Source organism: Oncorhynchus gorbuscha, linkage group LG02 (assembly GCF_021184085.1).
Source record: "Oncorhynchus gorbuscha isolate QuinsamMale2020 ecotype Even-year linkage group LG02, OgorEven_v1.0, whole genome shotgun sequence".
NCBI lineage: Eukaryota > Metazoa > Chordata > Actinopteri > Salmoniformes > Salmonidae > Oncorhynchus > Oncorhynchus gorbuscha.
Window position 1 is genome coordinate 75,494,335 of NC_060174.1, and position 26,441 is coordinate 75,520,775.

The 26,441-nt window shown below is 43.7% G+C and overlaps 1 pseudogene; it reads left to right on the forward strand.

Moving 5' to 3' along the window:
* Positions 1-26,441, forward strand: part of LOC124009823 — a 52,671-nt pseudogene that overhangs the window by 18,876 nt on the left and 7,354 nt on the right.

Sequence of the window (26,441 nt, forward strand, 5' to 3'; positions counted from 1 at the left end):
TTGCAGGGGGTATACCACTCTGCTCTTTGAGCCTGCAAGTTACCCTCCAGTGTGTGTTTACAGCAGCTTTCCTCAGTCTAAACATTGACTCACCCCCAGGCACTCTATGCATTTGTATTATTTCTTTATCTACAACTTAACTAAATCAAGACTTGAAGCAAAGTCAAAAAAGAGAATAGTTGCTAATATTCTACTACTAATACTGACTTCTGTCCTCTCCACTGTGGCCAGTGGACTTTGGGGTGAGTGCTCAGCTGGACAGGACTGTGGGGCGCAGGAACACCTTCATCGGTACGCCTTATTGGATGGCCCCTGAGGTCATCGCCTGTGACGAGAACCCTGACTCCACCTATGACTACAGGGTAATGACCCCTTTCCATCCTAACGTGTGTCTATGTTTTGTGTTTGAGAGTGGCTACTAATTCTCACTGGTGTGTCCACAGAGTGATATCTGGTCCCTGGGGATCACAGCCATAGAGACAGCAGAGGGGGCTCCTCGTAAGTACAGTGAGCCCACACACACATCTGACTCCACTTTATTACCCTATTCATCTACAAACACACAGCCACGAAACAGCTTTATCTCCAGCTCTCAAGAACACATTCCGCATAACATAAACCTGCAGTAGAGAGATTGAATAATCTTCCTCCTGTCTCATTACTGGCCCGTAAATCAAGCCCCGTGTTTAAGAGGTGGCTCATTCACCACTGTGCTGCTCATGTAAGATACGAGGTGGGGGGGGCTATTGATCTGTGGCGCTAGATTGCCTACTCTATATCAAATCGCAAAGCACATACAGTGCCTTCAGAAAGTATTTGTACCCCTTGACTTATTCCACATTTTGTGTTACAGACTGAATTAAAAATGTATCAAATATATTTATGTTCTCGCCCATCTACACACAATACCTCATAATGACAGTGAAAATGTTTTTGGAAATTTTAGCTAATTTATTGAAATGAAATGCAGATACCTAATTTACATAATTATTCCCCTTTGCTATGACACTCCAAATTGAGCTTCGGTGCATCCAATTTCCTTTTATCTTCCTTGAGATGTCACTACAACTTCATCCACCTGTGCCAATTCAATTGTTTGGACATGATTTAGAAAGAAACACACCTGTCTATATAAGGTCCTACAGTTGACAGTGCATGTCAGAGCAGAGACTATACCATATACCAAGTTCAAGAAACTGTCTGTAGATCTCGGAGAGAATTGTGATGAGGCATATCTGGGGAAGGGTATAAAACAATTTCTAGAGTGCTGAAAATATCCAAGAGCAGAGTGGTCTCCATCATTGGGAATTTGAAAAAATATGGTACTACCAACACTGCCTAGAGCTGGCTGTCCAACCAAACTGAGCAACTGGACAAGAAGGAACTTTGTCAGGGGGGTGACCAAGAACCCAATAACCACTCTGACAGAACTACAGAGTTTTTGGGCTGAGATGGGAGAGCCTGCCAGAAGGACAACTGTCTCTACAGCATTTCACCAAGCTAGGCCCCACCCACTTGGGAGACTTGCCCACCCACTGGGGAGCAAGGCCCAGCTTTTCAGAATTTGTTTTTCCCCACAAAATGGCTTTATTACAGACATGAATACTTGTCATTTTCATCAGCTGTCTGGGTGGCTGGTCTCAGACGATCCCGCAGGTGAAGAAGCCTGATGTGGAGTTCCTGGGCTGACGTGGTACATGTAGTCTACGGTTGTGATGCCGGTTGGACGTAATACCAAAATCTCTAAAACAACGTTGGAGGCCGCTTATGGAAGAGAAATTAACATGACATTTTCTGGCAACAGCTCTGGTGGTCATTCCTGCAGTCAGCATGCCAATTGCATGCTCCCTCAACTTGAGACATCTGTGGCATTGGGTTGTGTGACACAACTGCACATTTTAGAGTGGCCTTTTATTGCCCCCAGCACAAGGTACACCTGTGTAATGATCATGCTGTTTAATGAGCTTGATATGCCACATCAGTCAGGTGGATGGATTATCTTGGCAAAGGAGAAATGCTCACTATCTGGGATGTAAACTAATTTGTTTAGTATAATACATTTTGAATTCAGGCTGTAACACAACAAAATGTTGAATAATTCAAGGGGTATGAATACTTTCTAAAGGCACTGTATCACTGCACACTGCTCCCACTGTAGGCAGCTTTGAAGGGGGGGGGTGCCTAACTGAAGGAGTCTCTCTCAGAAGCCTGGTGCTCCTGCTGTTGCTGTACCCACCTAGTATGCGTGACATAGCCCATGGGTCGTTCAATGAAATTAGTGTTTTTTGTGTCCCTTTTGATATTTTAAGAGTGTGCACAAATATTTCATTTTAAACGCCTGTGATATTAAATGAAGAGCCCTCTAATATGGAGCACATGAAAATGAAGACTTGCTAAAATGAAGCATTTTGACATAACCCCGTGTGAACACTTTGTGACTTCAAGGAAGATTTTAACCCATTTCCGTTTCACCATCATTGTAAAGCCCTAGTTATGTTGCATTGACAAGGTCATTTCTGGCAATTCATATTTATTTACTGTTATTATTGGTTCCTTTTTAAGGTCAAATAAAAAAAAGACTGTACCCTCATTTTAAGGTCAACCTGTTAAGTGAACTGAATACAGTTTAATATGGTGAAACTATTCCTTAAAAAATGTTTTTTTTAAATCCAAACAGCATTTTAACATCTTATGCTCAAACCCTAGTGTAAAAGCAGGTGAGCTGGCTCTACTCTTTTTGGCCAGGTTCTGGTGTCTTGGTGGAAAACTGAGCATGTCAAGCATAACATGTCAGCCCTGTTATCCATAGCTAGACAGGCTAGAAATGTTTTGATTTAATTTATGAAGCTTGCATTCAATTTCCCCTCGCTGTTGCATACAAGCTTCCATTCCCCCTGTCTCAAGGGGATTTATGGCATATTTTTTTGTTTGTATTATCTTTTACCAGATCTAATGTGTTATTCTTCTACATTCATTTCACATTTCCACAAACTTCAAAGTGTTTCCTTTCAAATGGTATCAGGAATACGCATATCCTTGCTTCAGGTCCTGAGCTTACAGGCAGTTAGATTTGGGTATGTCATTTTAGTCAAATATTTTTTTTAAAGGATCCGATCCCTAAAAATAAATCGCCAACCCCGTTACTTTATTTAACCTCTTGAGATGGGAAAACAAATTGGTGTGGTGTGCCGTCATTAATTATGCAACATGGACTTACATTCTCACTAATACTGTGTTAGTTTCTACTGGTTACTGTGGGATACTACTGGCTAATTGTCGTTCTCCAAAACCTTACCAAACCACCCTGTGGTCTGACATGAGCAGACTAGTTTCACTAATTTGAACAAACCGACATACATTCCAGATGTGCAAAACAGGTGAAACGTGCCCCCTGTCTGTCTGTACAGGTGTCACATTTAAGTTCCCACAGATGCACATACAAAAAATATACAGCACAACCCTTATACATGTCGAGAGTAAGGAATGGCCGACTTAAACTGGTCATGTAATCATTGTGTCGTCACAAGGTTCTGCAATAAAACCCACTGGATGCCTTGGGCAGTATCAGAAGTACTGCCAGTGTATGCATTCTAGAATGGATTTTATTGTTGAGTTGATAACCTAACCAGACAGGTTTTGCTAGCTACACTGGGAAGACAAGGAGTAACAGTGTTGCTCAAACAAGACAATGGGGCAATAGGTGTGAGGGAACAAAGAAAGGATAAGGATTGGGATTAGGAAGACCACAGATGTTGACTGGGAGTAGCTAGGCTATTAGTGTCACAATTCTCTGCATATAATTATGTGCTCCATTACAAGTGTATACTGTATAGTAATATACTACTGGTATTTATACTGTATAGTAATACACGACTGGTATTTATACTGTATAGTAATATACTACTGGTATTTAAATTCTGTTTTGATTTAAATGCTTGGTAGGTATAATACCAATCCATAATACCTTTTCCCCATACCTCTCGCTCTCCCCCCTCTCTCTCCACCTCCAGCTCTGTGTGATATGCACCCAATGAGAGCTCTGTTCCTCATCCCGAGGAACCCCCCTCCCAAACTCAAGTCCAAGAAGTGGTGAGTGTGCCGTTTAGATTCTGCTGTTGTTTTTTCTGAAACGTCAGTTTTATTTTTAGGACATAGCTATTGTGTCTTGACTCCCCTCACTGCCCTCCATCCCTTCCTCTGCAGTGATTCCTTCCTTACCCTAGCCCTGCTGCGCTTCACGGAACTATTTACATCCAACACCAGCTGGCCATGGATTCCTTTCATACACTGTACTTCCCACTGGAAGTACAGAGATGTGAGAAATGTTATCACTCAGACTAAATCAACATTAGGGCTGTAGTGGTCATGACATTTTCTCAGTTGGTTATTGTCATGCAAAAGACTGCCAGTCTCACGGTAATTAACATAAACCTGTTTAGTATTTCCAGGCCTCAACACATACAAGCCGCTGATACGCGCCTTTGGAACGTCTACATTAAAACCTAGTATAATGGTATAATATATCAATTGAATATACACCAACACAATAAATCCATGATTTATTTTATTCACGTCTAAAGAAACATGATATGAGGAAAATGTATTTAAGAAGAACAGAATATGAGTTGGCCTACTGTAGGCGTATGTTATTTGGCAATGCTCCTGCTTTAGGCTTGTTCATTTAGCTGACAAGCTATTCTTATGTCCCGTGGCATTATATTATTTTATTGTATAGTAAGAAGAATATAATTGAACTTAGCTGAATAAAGTAGAAAGGATATTTTTACCATTTACAGAGCAAGTGTGCATATGAAGTGGCTATGTTGAGCATAAAAGTGATTCTTTGAAACAAGTCCTAGATTTAGAGTGAATTGTCAACTTTAGTTGTGAATGATACAGACCTTTTAGAATACCTTAGAAATCCAAACATATATGGGCTGCATGATGCTACTATAGGCTACTGATGGTTTGAGAAAGTAGCAAAAACAGCTTGCGCTCTCTGTTCCTTGCCTCATCAGTCAGTTAACATGACCTTCATGAATTCTGAAGCCTTTGTGCTTATTTTGATTACATACATGCTTCAAAATTCTTCTAAGCCTGTGTTTACCACAGGCCTTATTTTTGGTGTTTATCCCCCTAAATACAATTCTTTCCCCATTTTAATTCCCACATAGCAATGGCTGAACGAACCAGAGGAAACTCATTTACATTTTTTTAGGACTACAAACTGTGGAGCTCTATTAGTCCAGTAGTCACCAACCGGTCGATATCCAAGGCATTCCTAGTTGATCACCAAACGTTTCTGTACAAAGCCCAATGATAACAGCCTTGTGTTCCCATGAAAATACCAGTGAAAGATCTACCTAAAGGAGCACTGTTGTACATTGCCACTTTAAATGAATGGACACTGACTGTCTTTCTGTCTCTATTTCACCCTCCCACGCACACAGACCTTTCCTGTTCTTCTTCTCTTTTTCTGAACACTCTTCTTGGGATAGTTTTCATTCCCAATTACATGTGACCTACAGGAGATACCAGGCCTCCTAAAAGTCCCACTCACACCAGCTGTCCCATCTCTGTCCACCAAACAGATGTTAGTCATTATCCTCCTCTGACTCACCTGACTCTGACACTCATTACCCCCCCTTCAGGTCTAAGAAGTTTATAGATTTTATTGAGGGCTGCCTGGTGAAGACATACACCAGCCGGCCGTCCACAGAGCAGCTCCTGAAGCACTCGTTCATCCGGGACCAGCCCACAGAGCGCCAAGTCCGCATCCAGCTCAAAGACCACATTGACCGCACACGCAAGAAGAGGGGAGAGAAGGGTGAGAGAGGGAAGGGCCGGCCTGAAACTGACTGAGGCCTCTGTAATTTGGGTTGAGCTATTTTGTGTTTTCCATATAATGGTTGTTGGAGACTGAGGGTGGGGTGTATTTTTGATTGGAGGGTGGGGGTGAGCTGTATTATGGTACGGAGGGTGGGGGTGTATTATGGTATGGAGGGTGGGGTGTATTATGGTATGGAGGGTGGGGTGTATTATGGTATGGAGGGTTGGGTGTATTATGGTATGGAGGGTGGGGTGTATTATGGTATGGAGGTTGGGGTGTATTATGATATGGAGGGTGGGGTGTATTATGGTATGGAGGGTGGGGTGTATTATAGTATGGAGGTTGGGGTGTATTATGGTATGGAGGTTGGGGTGTATTATGGTATGGAGGTTGGGGTGTATTATGGCATGGAGGGTGGGGTGTATTATGGCATGGAGGGTGGGGTGTATTATGGCATGGAGGTTGGGGTGTATTATGGCATGGAGGTTGGGGTGTATTATGGCATGGAGGTTGGGGTGTATTATGGCATGGAGGGTGGGGTGTATTATGGCATGGAGGGTGGGGTGTATTATGGCATGGAGGGTGGGGTGTATTATGGCATGGAGGGTGGGGTGTATTATGGCATGGAGGGTGGGGTGTATTATGGCATGGAGGGTGGGGTGTATTATGGCATGGCGGGTGGGGTGTATTAGGCATGGAGGGTGGGGTGTATTATGGTATGGAGGGTGGGGTGTATTATGGTATGGAGGGTGAGGTGTATTATGGTGTGAGGGTGGGGTGTATTATGGTGTGAGGGTGGGGTGTATTATGGTTTGGAGGGTGAGGGTGGGGTGTATTATGGTTTGGAGGGTGAGGGTGGGATGTATTATGGTATGGAGGGTGAGAGTGGGATGTATTATGGTGTGAGGGTGGGATGTATTGTGGTTTGGAGGGTGAGGGTGGGATGTATTGTGGTTTGGAGGGTGAGGGTGGGATGTATTGTGGTTTGGAGGGTGAGGGTGGGATGTATTGTGGTTTGGAGGGTGAGGGTGGGATGTATTATGGTTTGGAGGGTGAGGGCGGGATGTATTATGGTTTGGAGGGTGAGGATGGGATGTATTATGGTATGGAGGGTGGAATGTATTATGGTATGGAGGGTGGGATGTATTATGGTTTGGAGGGTGGGATGTATTATGGTTTGGAGGGTGAGGGTGGGGTGTATTATGGTATGGAGGGTGGGGTGTATTATGATATGGAGGGTGAGGTGTATTATGGTATGGAGGGTGAGGTGTATTATGGTATGGAGGGTGGGGTGTATTATGGTATGGAGGGTGGAATGTATTATGGTATGGAGGGTGGGATGTATTATGGTATGGAGGGTGGGATGTATTATGGTTTGGAGGGTGAGGGTGGGGTGTATTATGGTATGGAGGGTGGGGTGTATTATGATATGGAGGGTGAGGTGTAATGGTATGGAGGGTGAGGTGTATTATGGTATGGAGGGTGAGGTGTATTATGGTATGGAGGGTGGGGTGTATTATGATATGGAGGGTGGGGTGTATTATGATATGGAGGGTGAGGTGTATTATGGTATGGAGGGTGAGGTGTATTATGGTATGGAGGGTGAGGTGTATTATGGTATGGAGGGTGAGGTGTATTATGGTATGGAGGGTGTATTATGGTATGGAGGGTGTATTATGGTATGGAGGGTGTATTATGGTATGGTGGGTGAGGTGTATTATGGTGTGAGGGTGGGATGTATTATGGTTTGGAGGGTGAGGGTGGGATGTATTATGGTTTGGAGGGTGGGAGTGGGATGTATTATGGTATGGAGGGTGAGAGTGGGATGTATTATGGTATGGAGGGTGAGAGTGGGATGTATTATGGTATGGAGGGTGAGGGTGGGATGTATTATGGTCATTGTTTGTAGTACTATAGTACATTCTGCAAAATATTTAGAGCCCTTCATTTTTTCCACATTTTGTTACATTACAGCCTTATTGTAAAATGGATCAAATATTTTTTTCCACTCATCAATCTACAAGCAATATCCCATAATGACAAGGGAAAAACTACATAATACATTATTTACCTAACTATTCAGACCCTTTGTTATGAGACTCGCAATTGAGCTCAGGTGCCTCCTGTTTCCATTGATCATCCTTGAGATGTTTATACAACTTGATTGGAGTCCACTTGTGGTAAATTCAATTGATTGGACATGATTTGGAAAGGCACACACCTGCCTATATAAGGTCCCATAGTTGACAGTGCATGTCAGAGCAAAAAAACAAGTCATGAGGTCAAAGGAATTGTCCGTAGAGCTCAGAGATAGGATTGTGTCGATGCACAGTATAAAAACATTTCTGCAGCATTGAAAGTCCTTCAAGAACACAGTGGCTTCCCATAATTTTTAAATGGAAGAAGTTTAGAACCACCAAGACTCTTCCTAGGCCAGGTGGAAGCCACTCTTCATTAAAAGGCACATGACAGCCTGCTTGGAGTTTGCCAAAATGCACCTAAAGGACTCTCAGACCATGTGAAACAAGATATTCTGGTGTGATGAAACCAAGATTGAGCTATTTGGCCTGAAAGCAAATTGTCACATCTGGAGGAAACCTGGCACCATCCCTACGGTGAAGCATGGTGATGGCAGCATCATGCTGTGGGGATGTTTTTCAGCGGCAGGGACTGGGAGACCAGTCAGGAATGAGGGAAAGATGATTGGAGCAAAGTACAGAGAGATCCTTGATGAAAACCTGCTCCAGAGCACTCAGGATCTCAGACTGTGGCAAAGGTTCACCTTCCAACAGGACAACGACCCTAAGCACACAGCCAAGACAATGCATGAGTGGCTTCGGGACCCGTCTCTGAATGTCCTTGAGTGGCCCAACCAGAGCCTGGACTTGAACCCGATCCAACAGCACTGGAGAGACCTTGAAAATAGCTGTGCAGCGACACTCCCCATCCAACCTGACAGAGCTTGAGAGGATTTGCAGAGAAGAATGGGAGAAACTCCCCAAATACAGGTGTGCCAAGCTTGTAGCGTCATAGCCAAGAAGACGCAATGCTATAATCGTTGCCAAAGGTGCTTCAACAACGTACTTAGTAAAGGGTCTGAATACTTACGTAAATGTGATATATTTCGGGTATTATAAAAAAAAAATTTTGCAAACATTTCTAAAAACATGTTTTTGCTTTGTCATTATGGGGTATTGTGAGTAGATTGAGGCGGAAAAAAATGATTTAATCCATTATTGAATAAGAATGTAACGTAACAATGTGGGACAAATCAAGGGGTCTGAATACTTTCTGAATGCACTGTTGATGCTATGCGTTCTCACTTCTGTTCTCACTCTTACTGTCTTTGTTTCAGAGGAGACGGAGTATGAGTACAGTGGCAGTGATGAGGAGGATGAGAACCGTGGGGAAGACGGAGAGTCCAGGTAACACGACACTACCCCAACAACGTTACTACCCCAAGCAATACTGCAGTAATATAAGACCACATTGCCCTGAGATGAATGACACAATCTCCTGCTTCTCTACTATGATCTTTCCATCACCTCATCCTGCTATATGTCTCTCTCTCTGCATCGTCCTCTCTAACCCTTCCACCTCTCTCTCTCCGTCCTCTAGTACCTCCATCCTGAATGTGCCTGGTGAGTCGACGTTGAGGCGGGACTTCCTGCGTCTGCAGCAGGAGAACAAGGAGCGATCAGAGGCTCTGAAGAGACAGCAGGCCCAGCTGGCCGCCCAGCGCCGAGACCCAGAGGAACACAAGAGACAGCTGCTGCACGACCGACAGAAACGCATCGAGGAGCAGAAAGAACAGCGCCGCCGCCTGGAAGAGGTAATACACACAGGCCTTATATCAATTACATTTGCTCACCTCCTGCGCCCTCTCTCCTCCGTCCTCTCTCACCTCCTGCACCCTCTCTCCTGCGTACTCTCTCACCTCCTGCGCCCTCTCTCACCTCCTGCGCCGTCTCTCCTGCATCATCTCTCACCTCCTGCGCCCTCTCTCCTCCCTCCTCTCATCTCCTGCGCCCTCTCTGCTCTGTCCTCTCTCACCTCCTGCGCCCTCTCTCCTGCATCCTCTCTCACCTCCTGCGCCCTCTCTCCTGCATCCTCTCTCACCTCCTGCGCCCTCTCTCCTCCGGCCTCTCTCACCTCCTTTTGAAAAAGGTCAAAGTTAATCGAGGAGAGTTGGTGAGAAGAGGGAAAGTGGACAAATGCACTCGTATGAAATGACTTTTACAGGGGTGGATCCCAAAATAACTGTGTGAAGTGCTAAAAACTAATTTAGTTAGTTGTGCAAGACATTTTCTCAATAAAAGGAGGCTATCAAGGAGGGTAGGACTGTCTTCTGTTTGTCTACTAACAAATTTACACACACCTCTACCACTTATCGGTTTCTGAGTCACGGAGGAGAGAGGACGGAGGACTGGCTTTTTCCCAAATGAGAGCACTCCACTGACACATGGTCACACACAGCCTTATCAACTGCGGCTAGTGTTCTTTAGCAGGTTCAAGTAAACCACAATTTTACCCTTTGAGGTAAAACCAGTGACCAACATGGTTCAGCTGACTTTATTCTAACTTACAGAGAATGAATCATCACAAGCTTTTATACAGCTATTTATATCACCCCAAGTCTCTAAGGATTTCACAGTAGCCAGGTTTACTGAGCTTGTACTAGGCTGTTATGTATATTGCCAAAACACACTGTACAGTGTTTTTGAAGATGCCATAATACAGCAGGATATGAAGCTTGCTAATTTAGCAAGTTGGTAATGCCAGGTAGCCTTGTGGTTAGAGCGTTGGGCCAGTAACCGAAAGGTTGCTGGATCGAATCCCTGAGCTGACAAGGTAAAAATCTGTCGTTCTGCCCCTGAACAAGGCAGTGAACCCACAGTCCCCCGGTAGGCCGTCATTGTAAATAATAATTTGTTCTTAAATGACTTGCTTAGTTAAATAAAAGTGCAATTAAAAAAGCTATCTATATTGCCATTTTTTAAATAATTAATATTATAATAAATAATTGTACATAATTTCTGTGCCAACTAAAATAATTAAACTGGATTTAAATCTCAAATGTTAGATTCACCACATGCAGTAGATGGGAATTGATTATCACAAGGTCAGGTATCAACTTTTCTTCAGGGAGAGACTTTTTTAATCGCTGAATGTCCTCTGGAGATAGTTCATTAATTGGCAACAACAAAAGAGAAGAACAGCATCTTAAATGTAAAACATGTCATTAGCAAGTTATATCTTGTTTTAATACAACAATGAGGAAGCCTCTCTTAAGGGAGATGTTTTAATAGGGAGGATGTATTGTCTTTTCAGAAGGCGGCTTAAATCTATTCAGGGCGATGCCAATTAAAGTGGTGCTCCAGAGCTGTTGTATAATTTCAGCCAGTAGTTTTGAAAGTAGTGCTCACAAACCAAAACGGATCCCTGAAAATTGTAGACAATTGTGTACTACGTCATGCAATTCGTATGATATGTTACGAATAGGAATTTGTACAAGTATGTTAAGAATTTGTAAGTGCTGAAGATCCCGGACTGCATCTTTAACCCTTTAGCCCTATTCTCAACTGGCTGGCAGAGCATGTTTTGACAATGGATTTCGAAGTGGATATGAAAAGAAACTTCACGTTAACTTAATTGGTCAACTCCCCCAGCCCCACTGCATCAAAAAACCGTACTTTGTATATTTTTGGGTTGCTGCAGTTCAGTGTTGTGGCACTGTAACTTTGCTCACTCGGGGCTGTAAGAACTCTGTCTCAAAATATATGGGATAAGAGGCAGGAATTCAGTTGATGAGGGATTAATATTGCACCATTCCTGTTAGTAGAGACCTTGAAGAGTAGTCATATGAAAAGAAATTCAAATGTAAAAAGCCTAAAAAGTCAGAATTTTGTGAAAATGTGCTCAACCAGGCGGTTGTCACTATGTAATAAAAGAGAACTGCACTCTGTCATAAATTATTATCTCAAAATGTCTGAATATGTGGGGAAACAAGGTGGAAGAACCTGGATCATTTGAAATATATAATTCCTTTGGAGGCACACTGTAACATACACAACCTGAAAACTCATTCATTTCAATGTAATTGAATATTCATGTTTGAACATAAATTACCATAATTTGTATTATTTTTTATATAAATCCACTTTTACCAAAGTTTACCCATCTATAAACTCCATTTAAGCAGACCTAAAGTATGTTTCTTTTTAAATATTGTTGAGATGTGTAAAATCAAATGTATTTTTATAGCCCTTCTTACATCAGCTGATGTCACAAAGTGCTCTACAAAAACCCAGCCTAAAACCCCAAACAGCAAGCAATACAGGTGTAGAAGCACAGTGGCTAGGAAAAACTCCCTAGAAAGGCCGGAACCTAGGAATAAACCTAGAGAGGAACCAGGTTATAAGGAGTGGCCAGTCCTCTTCTGGCTGTGCCGGGTAGAGATTATAACAGTACATGACCAATATGTTCAAATGTTCATAGATGATAATAATCACAGTAGTTGTCGAGGGTGCAACAAGTCAGCACCTCAGGAGTAAATGGCAGTTGGATTTCATTGCCAATCATTAAGAGTATCTCTACCGCTCTGTCTCTAGAGAGTTGGAAACAGCAGGTCTGGGACAGAGCACGTCCGGTGAACAGGTCAAGGTTCCATAGTCGCAGGCAGAACAATTGAAACTGGAGCAGCAGCACGGCCAGGGGGACTGGGGACAGCAAGGAGTCATCATGCCAGGTAGTCCTGAGGCATGGTCCTAGGGCTCAGGTCCTCCGAGAGAGAGAAAGAGCGAGAGAGAGAATTAGAGAGAGAGAGAACCCATTGCATGGGTTTCTGTACAGCACTTTGTGACATCAGCTGATGTAAGAAGGGCTTCATAAATACATTTGATTGAATGCATTTCAATTCACAGGTGTGCCTTGTTGAAAGTTGATTTGTGGAATTTCTTAATGCAATTGAACCAATCTGTTGTGTTGTGACAAGGTATACAGAAGATAGCATATTTGGTCAAATACCAAGTCCATATTATGTCAAGAACAGCTCAAATAAGCAAAGAGAAACGACAGTCCATCATTACCTTAAGACATGAAGGTCAGTCAATCCGGAATTTCAAGAACTTCAAGCGCTATGATGAAACTGGCTCTCATGGCGACCGCCACAGGAAAGGAAGACCCAGAGTTACCTCTGCTGCAGAGGATAAATTCATTAGAGTTACCAGCCTCAGAAATTGCAGCCCTAATAAATGCTTCAGAGTTCAAGTAACAGACACATCTCAACATCAACTGTTCAGAGGAGACTGTGTGAATCAGGCCTTCAATGTTGAATTGCTTCAAATAAACCACTACTAAAGGACACCAATAAGAAGAAGAGACTTGCTTGGGCCAAGAAACATGAGCAATGGATATTAGACTGGTGTAAATCTGTCCTTTTGGTCTGATGAGTCCAAATTTGAGATTTTTGGTCCCAACTGCTGTGTCTATGTGAGACGCAGAGTAGGTGAACGGATGATCTCTGCATCTGTGGTTCCCACCGTGAAGCATGGAGGAGGAGGTGTGGGGATGCTTTGCTGGTGACACTGTTTGTGATTTATTTAGAATTCAAGGCACACTTAACCAGCATGGCTACCACAGCATTCTGCAGCAATATGCCACCCCATCTGGTTTGCGCTTAGTGGGACGGTAATTTGTTGTTCAACAGGACAATGACCCAAAACACACCTCCAGGCTGTGTAAGGACTATATGACCAAGAAGGAGAGTGATGGAGTGCTGCATCAGATGACCTGGCCTCCACAATCTCACCCAGCCTCAACCCAATTGAGATGGTTTGGGATGAGTTGGACCGCAGAGTGAAGGAAAAGCAGCCAACAAGTTCTTGGCATATGTGGGAACTTCTTCAAGACTGTTGGAAAAGCATTCCAGGTGACACCTCATGAAACTGGTTGAGAGAATGCCAAGAGTGTGTCATCAAGGCAAAGGGTGGCTACTTTGAAGAATCTCATGATTTGATTTAACACTTTTTTTTGGTTACTACATGATTCCATATGTGTTATTTCATAGTTTTGATGTCTTCACTATTATTGTACAATGTAGAAAATAGTAAAAATAAAGAACCCAATGAGGTTACTAAAGTCCGATTTGGCAGTTTTCACTGCATGACATTTAGAAGTTTCTTTTCAGGTTTAGAAGAAGTGACTACTAAATGCTAACTCTCGTTCGTATAAGCTGGTAGCATAGGCAGCATACAGTGGTGGTAGTCAGTCGTTTTTAACTAATGCAGTTGATTGGTGACAATGACATGAACATGCCTAAAGGTTGCAAGATCGAATCCCTGAGCTGACATGGTAAACATCTGTCGTTCTGCCCCTGAACAAAGCAGTTAACTGACTGGCCTAGTTAAATAAAGGTTAAAAAAAAAAAAAATTTTTTAAAGGAACGGTCATTCGAACTCCACCACAACAATGGAATTGCCATGGAAACACGTGGGAGAAAGATACTGAACAGCAGTATCAGCAAAATTAGCATACGTTTAGGCTATTGTTTGTGTTTCACACAATGTTGTGGTAAAAATTTGAGTACAATGTTTGCATATGGATGTCAATCCCAACACATGTTCATGTCATCAATCAACAGCAATACAGTTGAAAACGACTAACTACTACCACTGAATTCTGTATGCTAACTAGCTTATATGAACCAGAGTCAGTGTTTCGCTGGCATTTACCGCATCTATGGCATTGCTGGTATGGCTGTATTTTGAATTCTCAACCACCTGGTAGAGATCTGTTATTTCCTAAATAAACATCAAGTTGAAAAAAATAAACATTGCTAGTTCCTATTTGAGTTCTTAGTAGTAGGAATTTCAGTTAAAACATTTTTTTATTTAATTTTTTAATAAGAATAGACCGGTAAATGTTTAAAAGAACAACCGGCCAATTTGAATAAGGGAGCAGGTCAGTCTCAGAAGATGAGCAGAGCTGCAGTGGCTGGCGGTACATGTGTGACTCACAACCAACATCTCCCCCTCCTCTTCCCGCTCTTTCTCTCTCGCTTGTGCTTTTACACCTTTTATTTCCTCTCACAGTGGAGGGGAAAAAACGAACGGTTTATCCATTATAACCACAACATAATATAAAAAGTGGCTTCCACACTCATTTCTCTCCCTTTCTCCTGTCATCCCTCTCAGCAACAGAGAAAGGAGCGAGAGATGGTGAGACAGCAAGAAAAGGGCCCCCATCGGAGACTTGACGATATCAGGAGGGAGGAGGATAGGAGGCTGGCCGAGAGGGAGCAGGTAACCAACCATGAGAAGCGTAGGAGCACAATCAGCCAATTGTGGAGAGGTGTGGGCGTAGCCTACTCTGCAGGCCTCTCTGGCTGTGGAATGTCCGTGAGCTGGTTGCCATGGCAGCAGGGATCTAAATTAGAGTATTTATACAGAGATGAGTTTTCTGTGGGTGAGCTCAGTTTCTGCATCTCCCTTTTTCTTCGTTTCTGCTCTACCTTAGTGACACTGACTGGCATTATATCACAGTCAACCTACGTTTTATAATCAATTCTCATAGTCTCCTTTTCTCCATAAACCATTTAACTCTCCTACCATTGCCCGTTTCTAAGCGATAACTAACCTGCATCGAGTCCTAAATGAAGAAGCGATGCAATTTATATGGATTTGTATTGTAGAGGCTAACAGTCAAACTACAAAAGCGAATACCTTTTTGCAGTAGCTTTTAGTTAACCTGTAGAATTTTAAAGCCATGACAAATCACTAAGGCTGTGTACTAACTAGTGTATGTCAGTCATAATTTCCCCCCTACATCGTGGTCTATTTATATCTATCCTCTTCTTCTTCATTGTCTTTCCTTTCCCTCTTCACCCCTCCTCCACCTCTCTCTTCAGGAGTTCATAAGACATAAGTTAGAGGAGGAACAGCGGCAGTTAGAAATCCTTCAGCAGCAGCTGCTTCAGGAGCAGGCACTGCTCATGGTAACTCTCTTCCTTCCTTTATCCTGCAGTCACCTCCTCTCCTCAGCCCTAGTCTACCCCTACCTCTGCCTGCAGGGCATACTGCTTACCTTACCCTCCTCCTCCTACTGGCACTTCACACCTCTCACCACTAGAGGCGCCAAGCACTCCAGTTTGATGGTTTGCACTAACGTACTGAATTTTGCTTCTTCATTTTACGAAAACATTTCTTGAGAGAACTAGAGGATCATTGAGAGAACTCTGAGAATAAGGCCCTTGTCTATGTGTACCCTGCATGATGTCCCCATCTTTGTATGTAGGATTGTGTCTGTTTTGGGGGGCATGTCAAAGGGGTGTGTATTGTGTACTGGCCATGCTCAGGCCTAGAAAAGTCTGCTTTGACCGTATCATGGTGTGTGTGCAGGAGTACAAGCGTAAGCAGCTGGAGGAGCAGAGGCAGTCTGAGCGTCTGCAGAGGCAGCTGCAGCAGGAGCATGCCTACCTGGTGTCTCTGCAGCAGCAGCAACAGGACAAGAAGCCCCAGCCCCTCTACCACTACAGCAAGAACGTGGAGCCCAACAATAAGCCTGCATGGGCCCGAGAGGTACAATAATGCCACACGGATATTGAAAGATTAGTGGAATCTGTGTGGGTAGCTGGACAGGTAGGATGACTGACAGTGAAGGTGAACAGGTGGTCACGTGTCAGGTGACAGAGGAATGTATGAGACTGAGGCAGGAATTCCTTTAACCATAAAGTGGTATATTTACTGGGTAGTCTGTGCTGCATCACAAAGGAAACAAATAACATGTATACAATCAAATTCATAATCAAAGATCAAATCATATCAGTCATTATTAACATAAGTTAAGGAATTCAACAGTCCAGTTCATTAAGATGTCAATAGTAATCATCCGAGAGTCATTTAGGCTCATAACTATTTATCATAAATCATGAAAGAATACAAACAGTGAATGGTTATACAATCTATAATCCCCATGATCAAAGTCAATCAGTTAGCAAACAATGACGTTTCTCATTTCACGCTTTCAATAGTCTTCATGTGTACATATAAAATTAATTTCAATACACATGAACCATATCGATTGTGTAATTGTCCTATGAGGATCTGTAGGGCCGTGATCATTGACAATTCACATTACACAATATGTTTGAAGCGTGCGCTCCAAGCCGCGCTCCGCGGTGATAACTATAAACAATAACTGAATGGCCCACTCTCCCGATCACCTCAGATCATTCAGATGAAAGGTAAGAGTCGGTGGACTTACGTGGATTCATGGACGCACAGAACTTCTGGATCAGATGGAGTTAGGGAAGAGAAAGCAGCGAGATCAGGCGATGGCAATTTCCTCCTTTTATGGAATTGAGATCTGTAGCACATTTCCACCTGACCTAATTAAAGCACCCCTGGCCCAGCTGAGTAAATGGCAATGAATTAAAGGAGTATTCCACCAACTCCATGGGCCTTTTCTACAGATATGAACAGTGGAACATGCTATAACTTCAACTTAAATAACCCTATCGACCACACCTTTCATTAAATAGAGTTTTATAACCTAGAGTAATACCAGAGGGATATATTTAGCAATTACCCTGTAACAAGCTAGCATCAAGCAGTTATGCAGTATCACCTTAAGTGTCATCTTTTTTTCCTGAAAGTTAGTCTGATTCGACATCTCTGTGATGGGCTTTCTCCCTCCCTCTCCCCGTCACTTCTCCCTTTATTTCCTTCCATTTTCCTCTTTTCCTCTGTCTCAGGTGGAGGAGCGCAGTAAGCTCAACAGGCAGGGCTCCCCCAAAATCTGCAACACTGTCTCTGACACTGCCATCCAATCCCGCTCTGACTCCATCAGCCAATCCGGAGGGGGCCAGGCTTCTCAGACCCCGCCTATGCAGCGGCCTGTTGAGCCTCAGGGGGGACAGGGCAAGGTGTGTGTTGGTGTTTGTTCATCTGGGAATATATTTGTGTGTACTTTATTAATATGTTTCCATTGTTACAATATAGTGTGGACATGTTGTTGAAATACTGGTTTATTACAATGGAGACAAAGTTGAGAGAAAAATTAGATGTTCTTTCCTTCCCCCGTGTCTTTTTCCTTGGACTGCATTAACCCTTGTCTAATAATGTTTATTTTACCTTTATTTATTTTCAATCTTCTTTTCCTCCCTTTTCTCCCCTCTCCTCCTCCTGGACCCACCTTTTCCCTTCTTATTGCTTTCATATTGTCTTATTTCCCAAATTTCATAAAATGGCAAAAATCCCTAAATGCCCTGCACAATCCTCCCTCTTATCACTCTATTTTGCTTGCGCTCACTACCTGACCCTGCACTCTCCTCCACCTCCATACTTACTTCCTCCGTTCCCTCCTTCCTCACTGCTGCACCGCTGCAGTTCCAGATGGCCCACTTAGTCCCGCTGAAGCCCTACGCTGCCCCTGTCCCCCGCTCCCAGTCCCTGTGTGACCAGCCCACTAAGACCATGTCCGCCTTCCCCACCCAGGATCCCTCCCCCACCCCCCGCCCCGTCCACTCCAGGGAGCTGGTCCGACAGAACTCTGATCCCACCTCCGAGAGCCCCGCCCCACAGCCTCGCAAAAAGGGAGGACCGCGGCCCCTGGATCCGCCTGCCAGAGATCGAACAGCCGCCCAAGGTGAGAGGCCATCTGCTGGGTTTTAGTCTTTTAGATATATTGAACCAATCAAAGGTTTGGACACACCTACTCATTCAAGGTTTATTTGTTATTTTTTACTATTTTCTACATTGTAGAATAATAGTGAAGACATCAAAACTATGAAATAACATACATGGAATCATGTAGTAAGAAAAAAAAAGTGTTAAACAAATCAAAATATATTTTGTATTTGAGAATCTTTAAAGTAGCCACCCTTTGCCTTGACAGCTTTTCACACTCTTGGCATTCTCTCAACCAGCTTCATGATGTATTCGCCTGGAATGTATTTCAATAAACAAGTGTGCTTTGTTAAAAGTTAATTTGTGGAATTGATTTCCTTCTTAATGCGTTTCAGCCAATCAGTGTTGTGACAAGTTAGGGGTGGTATACAGAAGATGGCCCTATTTGGTAAAAGACCATGTCCATATTATGGCAAGAACAGCTCAAATAAGCAAAGAGAATCGACAGTCCGTCATTCCTACAAGACATGAAGATCAGTCAATCTGGAACATTTTAAGAACTTTCCATGTTTATTCAAGTGCAGTCACAAAAGCAATCAAGCGCTATGATGAAGCGATCTCATGAGGACCGCCACAGGAACGGAAGACCCAGAGTTACCTCTGCTGCAGAGGATACTTTTATTAGTTTTAACTGCACCTCAGATTGCAGCCCAAATAAATGCTTCACAGAGTTCAAGTAACAGACACATCTCAACATCAACTGTTCAGAGGAGACTGCGTGAATCAGGCCTTAATGGTTGAATTGCTACAAAGAAACCACCATTAAAGGACCCCAATAAGACGAGGACGCAGAGTAGGTGAACGGATGATCTCCACATGTGTGGTTCCCACCGTGAAGAATGGAGTAGGTGTGATGGTTTGGAGGTGCTTTGTTGATGATACTGTGTGACTTATTTGGATTTCAAGGCACACTTAACCAGCATGGTTACCACAACATTCTGCAGCAATCCGCCACCCCATCTGGATTGCGCTTAGTCCCACAATCATTTGTTTTTCAACAGGACAATAACCCAACACACCTCCAGACTGTGTAAGGGCTGTTTGACCAAGAAGGAGAGTGATGAAGTGCTGCATCAGATGACCTGGCCTCCACAATCCCCCCAACCTCAACCCAATTAAGATGGTTTGGGATGAGTTGGACCGCAGAGTGAAGGAAAAGCAGCCAACAAGTGCTCAGCATATGTGGGAACTCCTTCAAGACTGTTGGAAAAGCATTCCTTAGGAAGCTGGTTGAGAGTATGCCAAGAGTGCACAACTGTCATCAATGCAAAGGGTGGCTACTTTGAAGAATCTAAAATATATTTTGATTGAACACTTTTTTGGGGTACTACATGATTCAATATGTGTTATTTCATAATGTTGATGTCTTCACTATTATTCTACAATGTAGAAAATAGTACAAATAAAGAAAAACCCTTGAATGATTAGGCGTGTCAAATTTGACTGGTACTGTATATTTACAAAATATTTAGGGGGAATGAAAATGATGCAGACAATTACATTGATGAGAGGTACAACCTATCTGAAATATTAAAGCTGATCTACCTGAAAATTGCAGATGTACTTAATGTTTTGTACAACTAGTGTACATGTGTTAGAGGCCAATGGAACGCAGACTGTGGGGGATAGAAGGACTTCGCATTGGAGCACATTAGCAAATCAGATTTAACAAAGTGGATTTTCGTCATCCGTCATGATTGATGTATTGCAACAGGCCAACAATGTGGTCACTAAAGTCAGATTTTGTAGTTCTACCTGCATAACATATAGAAGTTTCTTTTCAGGTTTAGAAGAAGTGACTACTAAATGCTAACTCTCGTTCGTATAAGCTGGTAGCATAGGCAGCATACAGTGGTGGTAGTCAGTCGTTTTGAACTAATGCAGTTGATTGGTGACGATGACTTGAACATGCATCTATACATGCGGTAAAGAGGTCAATCGAAATCTACCAAAACAATGGAATTGCCATGGAAATACGTGGGAGAAAGATCCCACATCTCCTTCTTGCCCCCCAGCAAAATTAGTCTACGTTTAGGTTATTGTTTGTGTGTTTCACACAATGTTGAGGTAACAATTTGAGTATAATGGATGTCAACCCCAACACATGTTCATGTTTAAAACTTTTTTGTTTACTACATGATTCCATATGTGTTATTTCATAGTTTTGATGTCGTCACTATTATTCTACAATGCCTTTCTAAAGTCTTCGAATGCCAAGTGAACAAACAGATCATCGTCCATCTCTAATCCCGCCGTACCTTCTCCACTATGCAATCCGGTTTCCGAGCTGGTCACGGGTGCACCTCAGCCACGCTGAAGGTCCTAAACGATATCATAACTAACATAGATTTAAAAAACAGTACTGTGCAGCTGTCTTCACCGACCTGGCCAGGGCTTTCGACTCTGTCAATCACAGTATTCTTATCGGCAGACTCAACAGCCTTGGTTTCTCTAATGATTGCCTCGCCTGGTTCACTAACTACTTCTCAAACTGAGTTCAGTGTGTCAAATTGGAGGGCCTGTTGTCTGGACCTCTGGCAGTCTATGGGGGTGCCACAGGGTTCAATTCTTGGGCTGACTCTTTTCTCTGTATATATCAATGATTTCGCTCTTGCTGCTGGTGATTCTCTGTTCCACATCTACGCAGTCGACACCAGTCTGTATAATTCTGGCCCTTTTTTGGACACTGTGTTGACAAACCTCCAGACGAGCTTCAATGCCATACAACACTCCTTCCTTGGCCTCCAACTGCTCTTAAATGCTAGTAAAACCAAATGCTTGCTTTTCAACCGCTCGCTGCCCGCACCCGCCCAGCTGACTTGCATCACTACTCTGGAAGGTTCTGACTTATAATATGTGGACAACAACAAATACCTAGGTGTCTGGTTAAACTGTAAACTCTCCTTCCAGAGTCACATTAAGCATCTGTAATCCAAAATTAAATCTAGAATCGGCTTCCTATTTCGCAACAATCCCTCCTTCGCTCTAGCTGCCAAACATACCCTCGTAAAACTGACTATCGGCGATGTCATTGACTTCGGCGATGTAATTTACAAAATAGCCTCCAACACTCTACTCAGCAAATTGGATGTAGTCTATCACAGTGCCATCCATTTTGTCACCAAAGCCCCATATACTACCCACCACTGCGACCTGTATGCTCTCATTGGCTGGCCCTCGCTTCATATTTGTCGCCAAACCCACTGGCTCGAGGTCATCCATAAGTCTTTGCTAGGTAAAGCCCCTCCTTATCTCAGCTCACTGGTCACCATAGCAACAACCACCTGTAGCGCACGCTCCAGCAGGTATATTTCACTGGTCACCCCCATATCCAACACCGCATTTAGGCCGCCTTTCCTTCCAGTTCTCTGCGGCCAATGACTGGAATGAATGACAAAAATCAATGAAGTTGGAGAGTTATAGCTCCCTCAATAACTTTAAGCGTCAGCTGTCAGAGCAGCTCACAGATCATCTGTAAATAGCCCATCCAACCAACTACCTACCGCATCCCCATATGTTTTAGTTTTTTTCTGCTCTTTTGCACACCAGTATTTATACTTGCACATCCTCATCTGCACATCTATCACTCCAGTGTTAATTGTAATTGCTTTGCCTCTGTAGCCTATTTCTTTGCCTTACCTCCTTACTTAATTTGCACACACTGTATACAGATTGACAATACATTTGTTTATCCCATGTGCAACTCTGTGTTGTTTTTGTCACACTGCTTTGCTTATTCTTGGAAAGGTTGCAGTTGTAATTGAGAACTTGTTCTCAACTGGCCTACCTGGTTAAATAAAGTTGAAATGAAAAGTAAAAATAAAGAAAAACCCTTGAATGTTTAGGTGTGTCCAAACTTTGGACTGGTTCTGTATATACAAAACTATGTGGACACCCCTTAAAATTTGTGGATTCGGCTATTTTAGCCACATCTGTTACTGACCTGTATAGAATCAAGCGCACAGCCATGCTATCTCCATATACAAACATTGGCAGTAGAATGGCCTTACTGAAGAGCTCAATGACTTTCAACATCGCACCCTCATGGAATGCCACCTTTCCAACAAGTCAGTGTGTAAAATTTCTGCCCTGTTAAAGCTGCCCCGGTCAACTGTAAGTGTTGTTATTGTGAAGTGGAACTGTCTAGCCTGCAACAACGGCTCAGCCGTGAAGTGGTAGGTCACACAAGCTCACAGAATGGAACCGTCGAATGCTGAAGCGCGTGGTGTGTAAAAATTGTCTGTCCTCGGTTGCAACACTTACTACCGAGTTCCAAACTGCCTCTGTAAGCAACGTCAGCACAAAAACTGTTCGTCGGGAGCTTCCAAGCCTAAGATCACAATGCCAAGCGTCTGCTGGAGTGGTATAAATCTCACCACCATTGGACTCTGGAGTAGTGGAAACCCGTTCTCTGGATTGATGAATCATGCTTTACTATCTGGCAGTTTAACAGCCAAATCTGGGTTTGGCGGATGCCAGGAGAATGCACCATTTTATGGCTCGGGCTAGGCCCCTAGTTCCAGTGAAGGGAAATCTTAATGCTACAGCATACAATGACATTCTAAACGATTCTGTGCTTTCAATTTTGTGATAACAGTTTGGGAAAGGCCCTTTCCTGTTTCAGCATGACAATGTCCCTGTGCACAAAGCGAGGTCCATACAGAAATGGTTTGTTGAGATCGGTGTGGAAGAACTTGACTGGCCTGCACAGAGCCCAGACCTCAACCCCATCGAACACCTTTGGAATGAATGCAGACTGCGTGGTCTGGCACTGCGGGGAAGCAAGTCCCTTCAGCAATGTTCCAACATCTAGTGGAAAGCCTTCCCAGAAGAGTGGAGGCTGTTATAGCAGCAAAGGGGCTACCAAGTTCATATTAATGCCTATGATTTTGGAATGAGATGTCCGACGAGCAGGTGTTCACATACTTTTGGTCATCTAGTGTATTTACTAATGTCTGATATCTCTCTATCTTTCGCAGATTCCCCAGAGGACCGCCTCCATTGCCACAGCTCTCAACACCAACCTATCGTCTGGCATCAGGCATCCAGTCAGAGCCAGGTAACTCAGACGGACAAATCTAAGCTACTCTCATTCTAATTCCGGCTCCTAGAACCAAATCTCCCGCTACTTGATTTAGGTTTTGGCGGCAAACACTTTCCAATCGTTCTTAAAGAAGTCCATACCTCCCTCTGCCAAAGCCTGTTCCCAGTCTCCCTCTCCCTCTTCAGAAAGGGCACGTGTTTATTCCTATTTTATGCACTACATGCTAGCGTGGAGGTATCTGGTGACGTTTTCGATGAAACGATTTAGCGGGCAAGCAGTGTATGGAGAATTAAACAACCTAAACAACATGCACCAAACAGAAAGTTTTACTCCCTGTCTCACTCATGAGCTCATTTGGCAATACATTCACATTTTAAACACGTGTCAGAAGACTATTCTGATTCCAATCATGACCCATGGATGATGGTAGATCATGACAGAGTTATGATATTCACCTCTTGAGGTTTTAATAACTAATCATCTTATCTCTTCCTTGTAACAGCAACCCAGACCTCAGCCGCAATGACCGCTGGGAGAGAGGAGATAGCATGAACCTCGTATCCAATCTACCCCAGACTGGCTCTCTGGAGAGGCACCGGATACTCAGTGAGTCTATCACATTCTCTGTGATTCTGCTTATCCTATCTCCTTCTCTTTCTGTTGATCCCTCTTATGGAATGAAAACAAGTCCCAGCAATGATGTTAGCAATTCCATGTTAACATTCAGAATGTTGGTTTCAGGCTCCTCCAAAATAGACTCCCCCATACTAGGCCATGACGGGCGCATGGCGGGGCACAAGCCAGGGGAGTCTCGCACGTCGTCCCGCCCCAGTCGCCCTGCTGTAAGTACCCCTCGCCTGTAGAACACCCTCACTGTGAACACTGCACGAAGGATATTCAGACACTTTACACACCCTTCCATTTGTCAGCTGTTCACACGCATCTTCTTTTCAGCTTATCACTTTTTAAATGAATTTTCACTGACTATTCTGCACTATTGTAACACCTGCACTCACTCCCCAACCCGACAGCGGATCTTTTACTGGATATTGACTCCTACACTAACAGCTTCTCTTTTTTTTCATATCCTATTCTCTGCACTTTTCTTTTTCTCTCTTCCTACACCGCTCACTTCCCTGTTTGTCCACTGCTTCTTCCAATGCACAGAGTTACAAGAGAGCTATAGGAGAGGTTAGTATCTGTGTGTGTGCTGTGATACAGATGTATTGGCTTCATTATGTCAGGCTGCTGTATTAAGTTACACATGCCTGTCATAGTCCTAGTATGCTGGCAAAACCTGTCGTCTGTGTGTCGTGTATGTGTGTGTTCAGGACCATGGGCTGTATGCTAAGGAGCGTCCTGAGGAGCAGCCCAGACCTCCGGTGAAGGCCAATGACTACTCCTCATCCTCAGAAGGCAGTGAGAGCAGTGAGGAGAGTGAGAGTGGAGAGGGGAATGAGGAGGAGGACAGCCCTACAGACCGGTCAGTACCAGGGTGGGAGAACACACACACTGACAAACAGGAAGGAGAAAAAAGGGGAGACGGCTTCTCGTGTGAATAATGACATTGAAAGGAGAGACGGCTTCTCGTGTAAATAATGACATTGAAAGGAGAGACGGCTTCTCGTGTAAATAATGATATTGAAAGGGGAGACGGCTTCTCGTGTAAATAATGATATTGAAAGGGGAGGCGGCTTCTCGTGTGAATAATGACATTGAAAGGGGAGGCGGCTTCTCGTGTGAATAATGATATTGAAAGGGGAGGCGGCTTCTCGTGTGAATAATGACATTGAAAGGAGGGACGGCTTCTCGTGTAAATAATGATATTGAAAGGAGAGACGGCTTCTCGTGTAAATAATGATATTGAAAGGGGAGGCGGCTTCTTGTGTAAATAATGACATTGAAAGGAGAGACGTCATTATTCACACAAGAAGCCATCGAAAGCCCATTTTTACCCTCTTTATACCGCCACTCTCACCTTCCCTTCTTTCATTTTCCTGTCTACTTCATATCCTCTGCTGTTCTGTCATTTTCCTTCCTCCTTGACATCCTCTCCTGTCTGTCTTTAGTCCCCGGGATGCCGACACTGACTCGGTCAACACCATGGTGGTTCATGAGGAGGAGGAGGGCGAGGGAGGGGAGGAGGGGCAGGCTGGAGTCTACAGGGACCAGACCATGCTGGTGCAGAGGGTGAGTTATGTCTTTCAGGAAGTAGCCTACTGGACTAGAGAGAAGTCATCTGTATTAAACACACATATGTATACATGCATGTGTGTGGAGTTGTGTAAATGTGTGTGGGTGGTCAAGTTACTCTTTATGTAGGAGGTTGTGTTGGGCCATTGTGACTGGTTTGTCCCCGTTGCCTGGCAGACACCAGAGAAGCGGAGCCACAATGGATACACCAACCTGCCTGATGTGGTGCAGCCCTCCCACTCCCCCACTGACTCCGCCTCCCACTCCTCCCCTGGGAAAGACTCTGTCTATGATGTGAGTCTCTCTGACTGTCTCCCTGAATACAAGTACAATCATGGACATGGTTCTCTGCCCAAAACTCCATTCTCTCCCTTCCTTCCTGTTTCCTCCAGTATCAGTCCAGGGGTCTAGTCAAGGCGTCAAGTGGCAAGTCCTCCTTCACCACCTTTGTTGACCTGGGCATGTACCAACCACCAGGTGACACTGCGGATGCCATCTCTGTGGGCAGTAAGTACAGACAGAATGTCTCATTATCAAGAGGTTAAATGAGGTTCCCCTATACACCCTCAATTCCTTAGTACCCTATTCTAGTCTCTACTTTCATTACTCGGCTCACAATCCAGTATCTTTTACTTTGCTGCTGTTAGTAAATCTGAGTCAATGAAATGTCTCACAGCAGGAGGGCAGC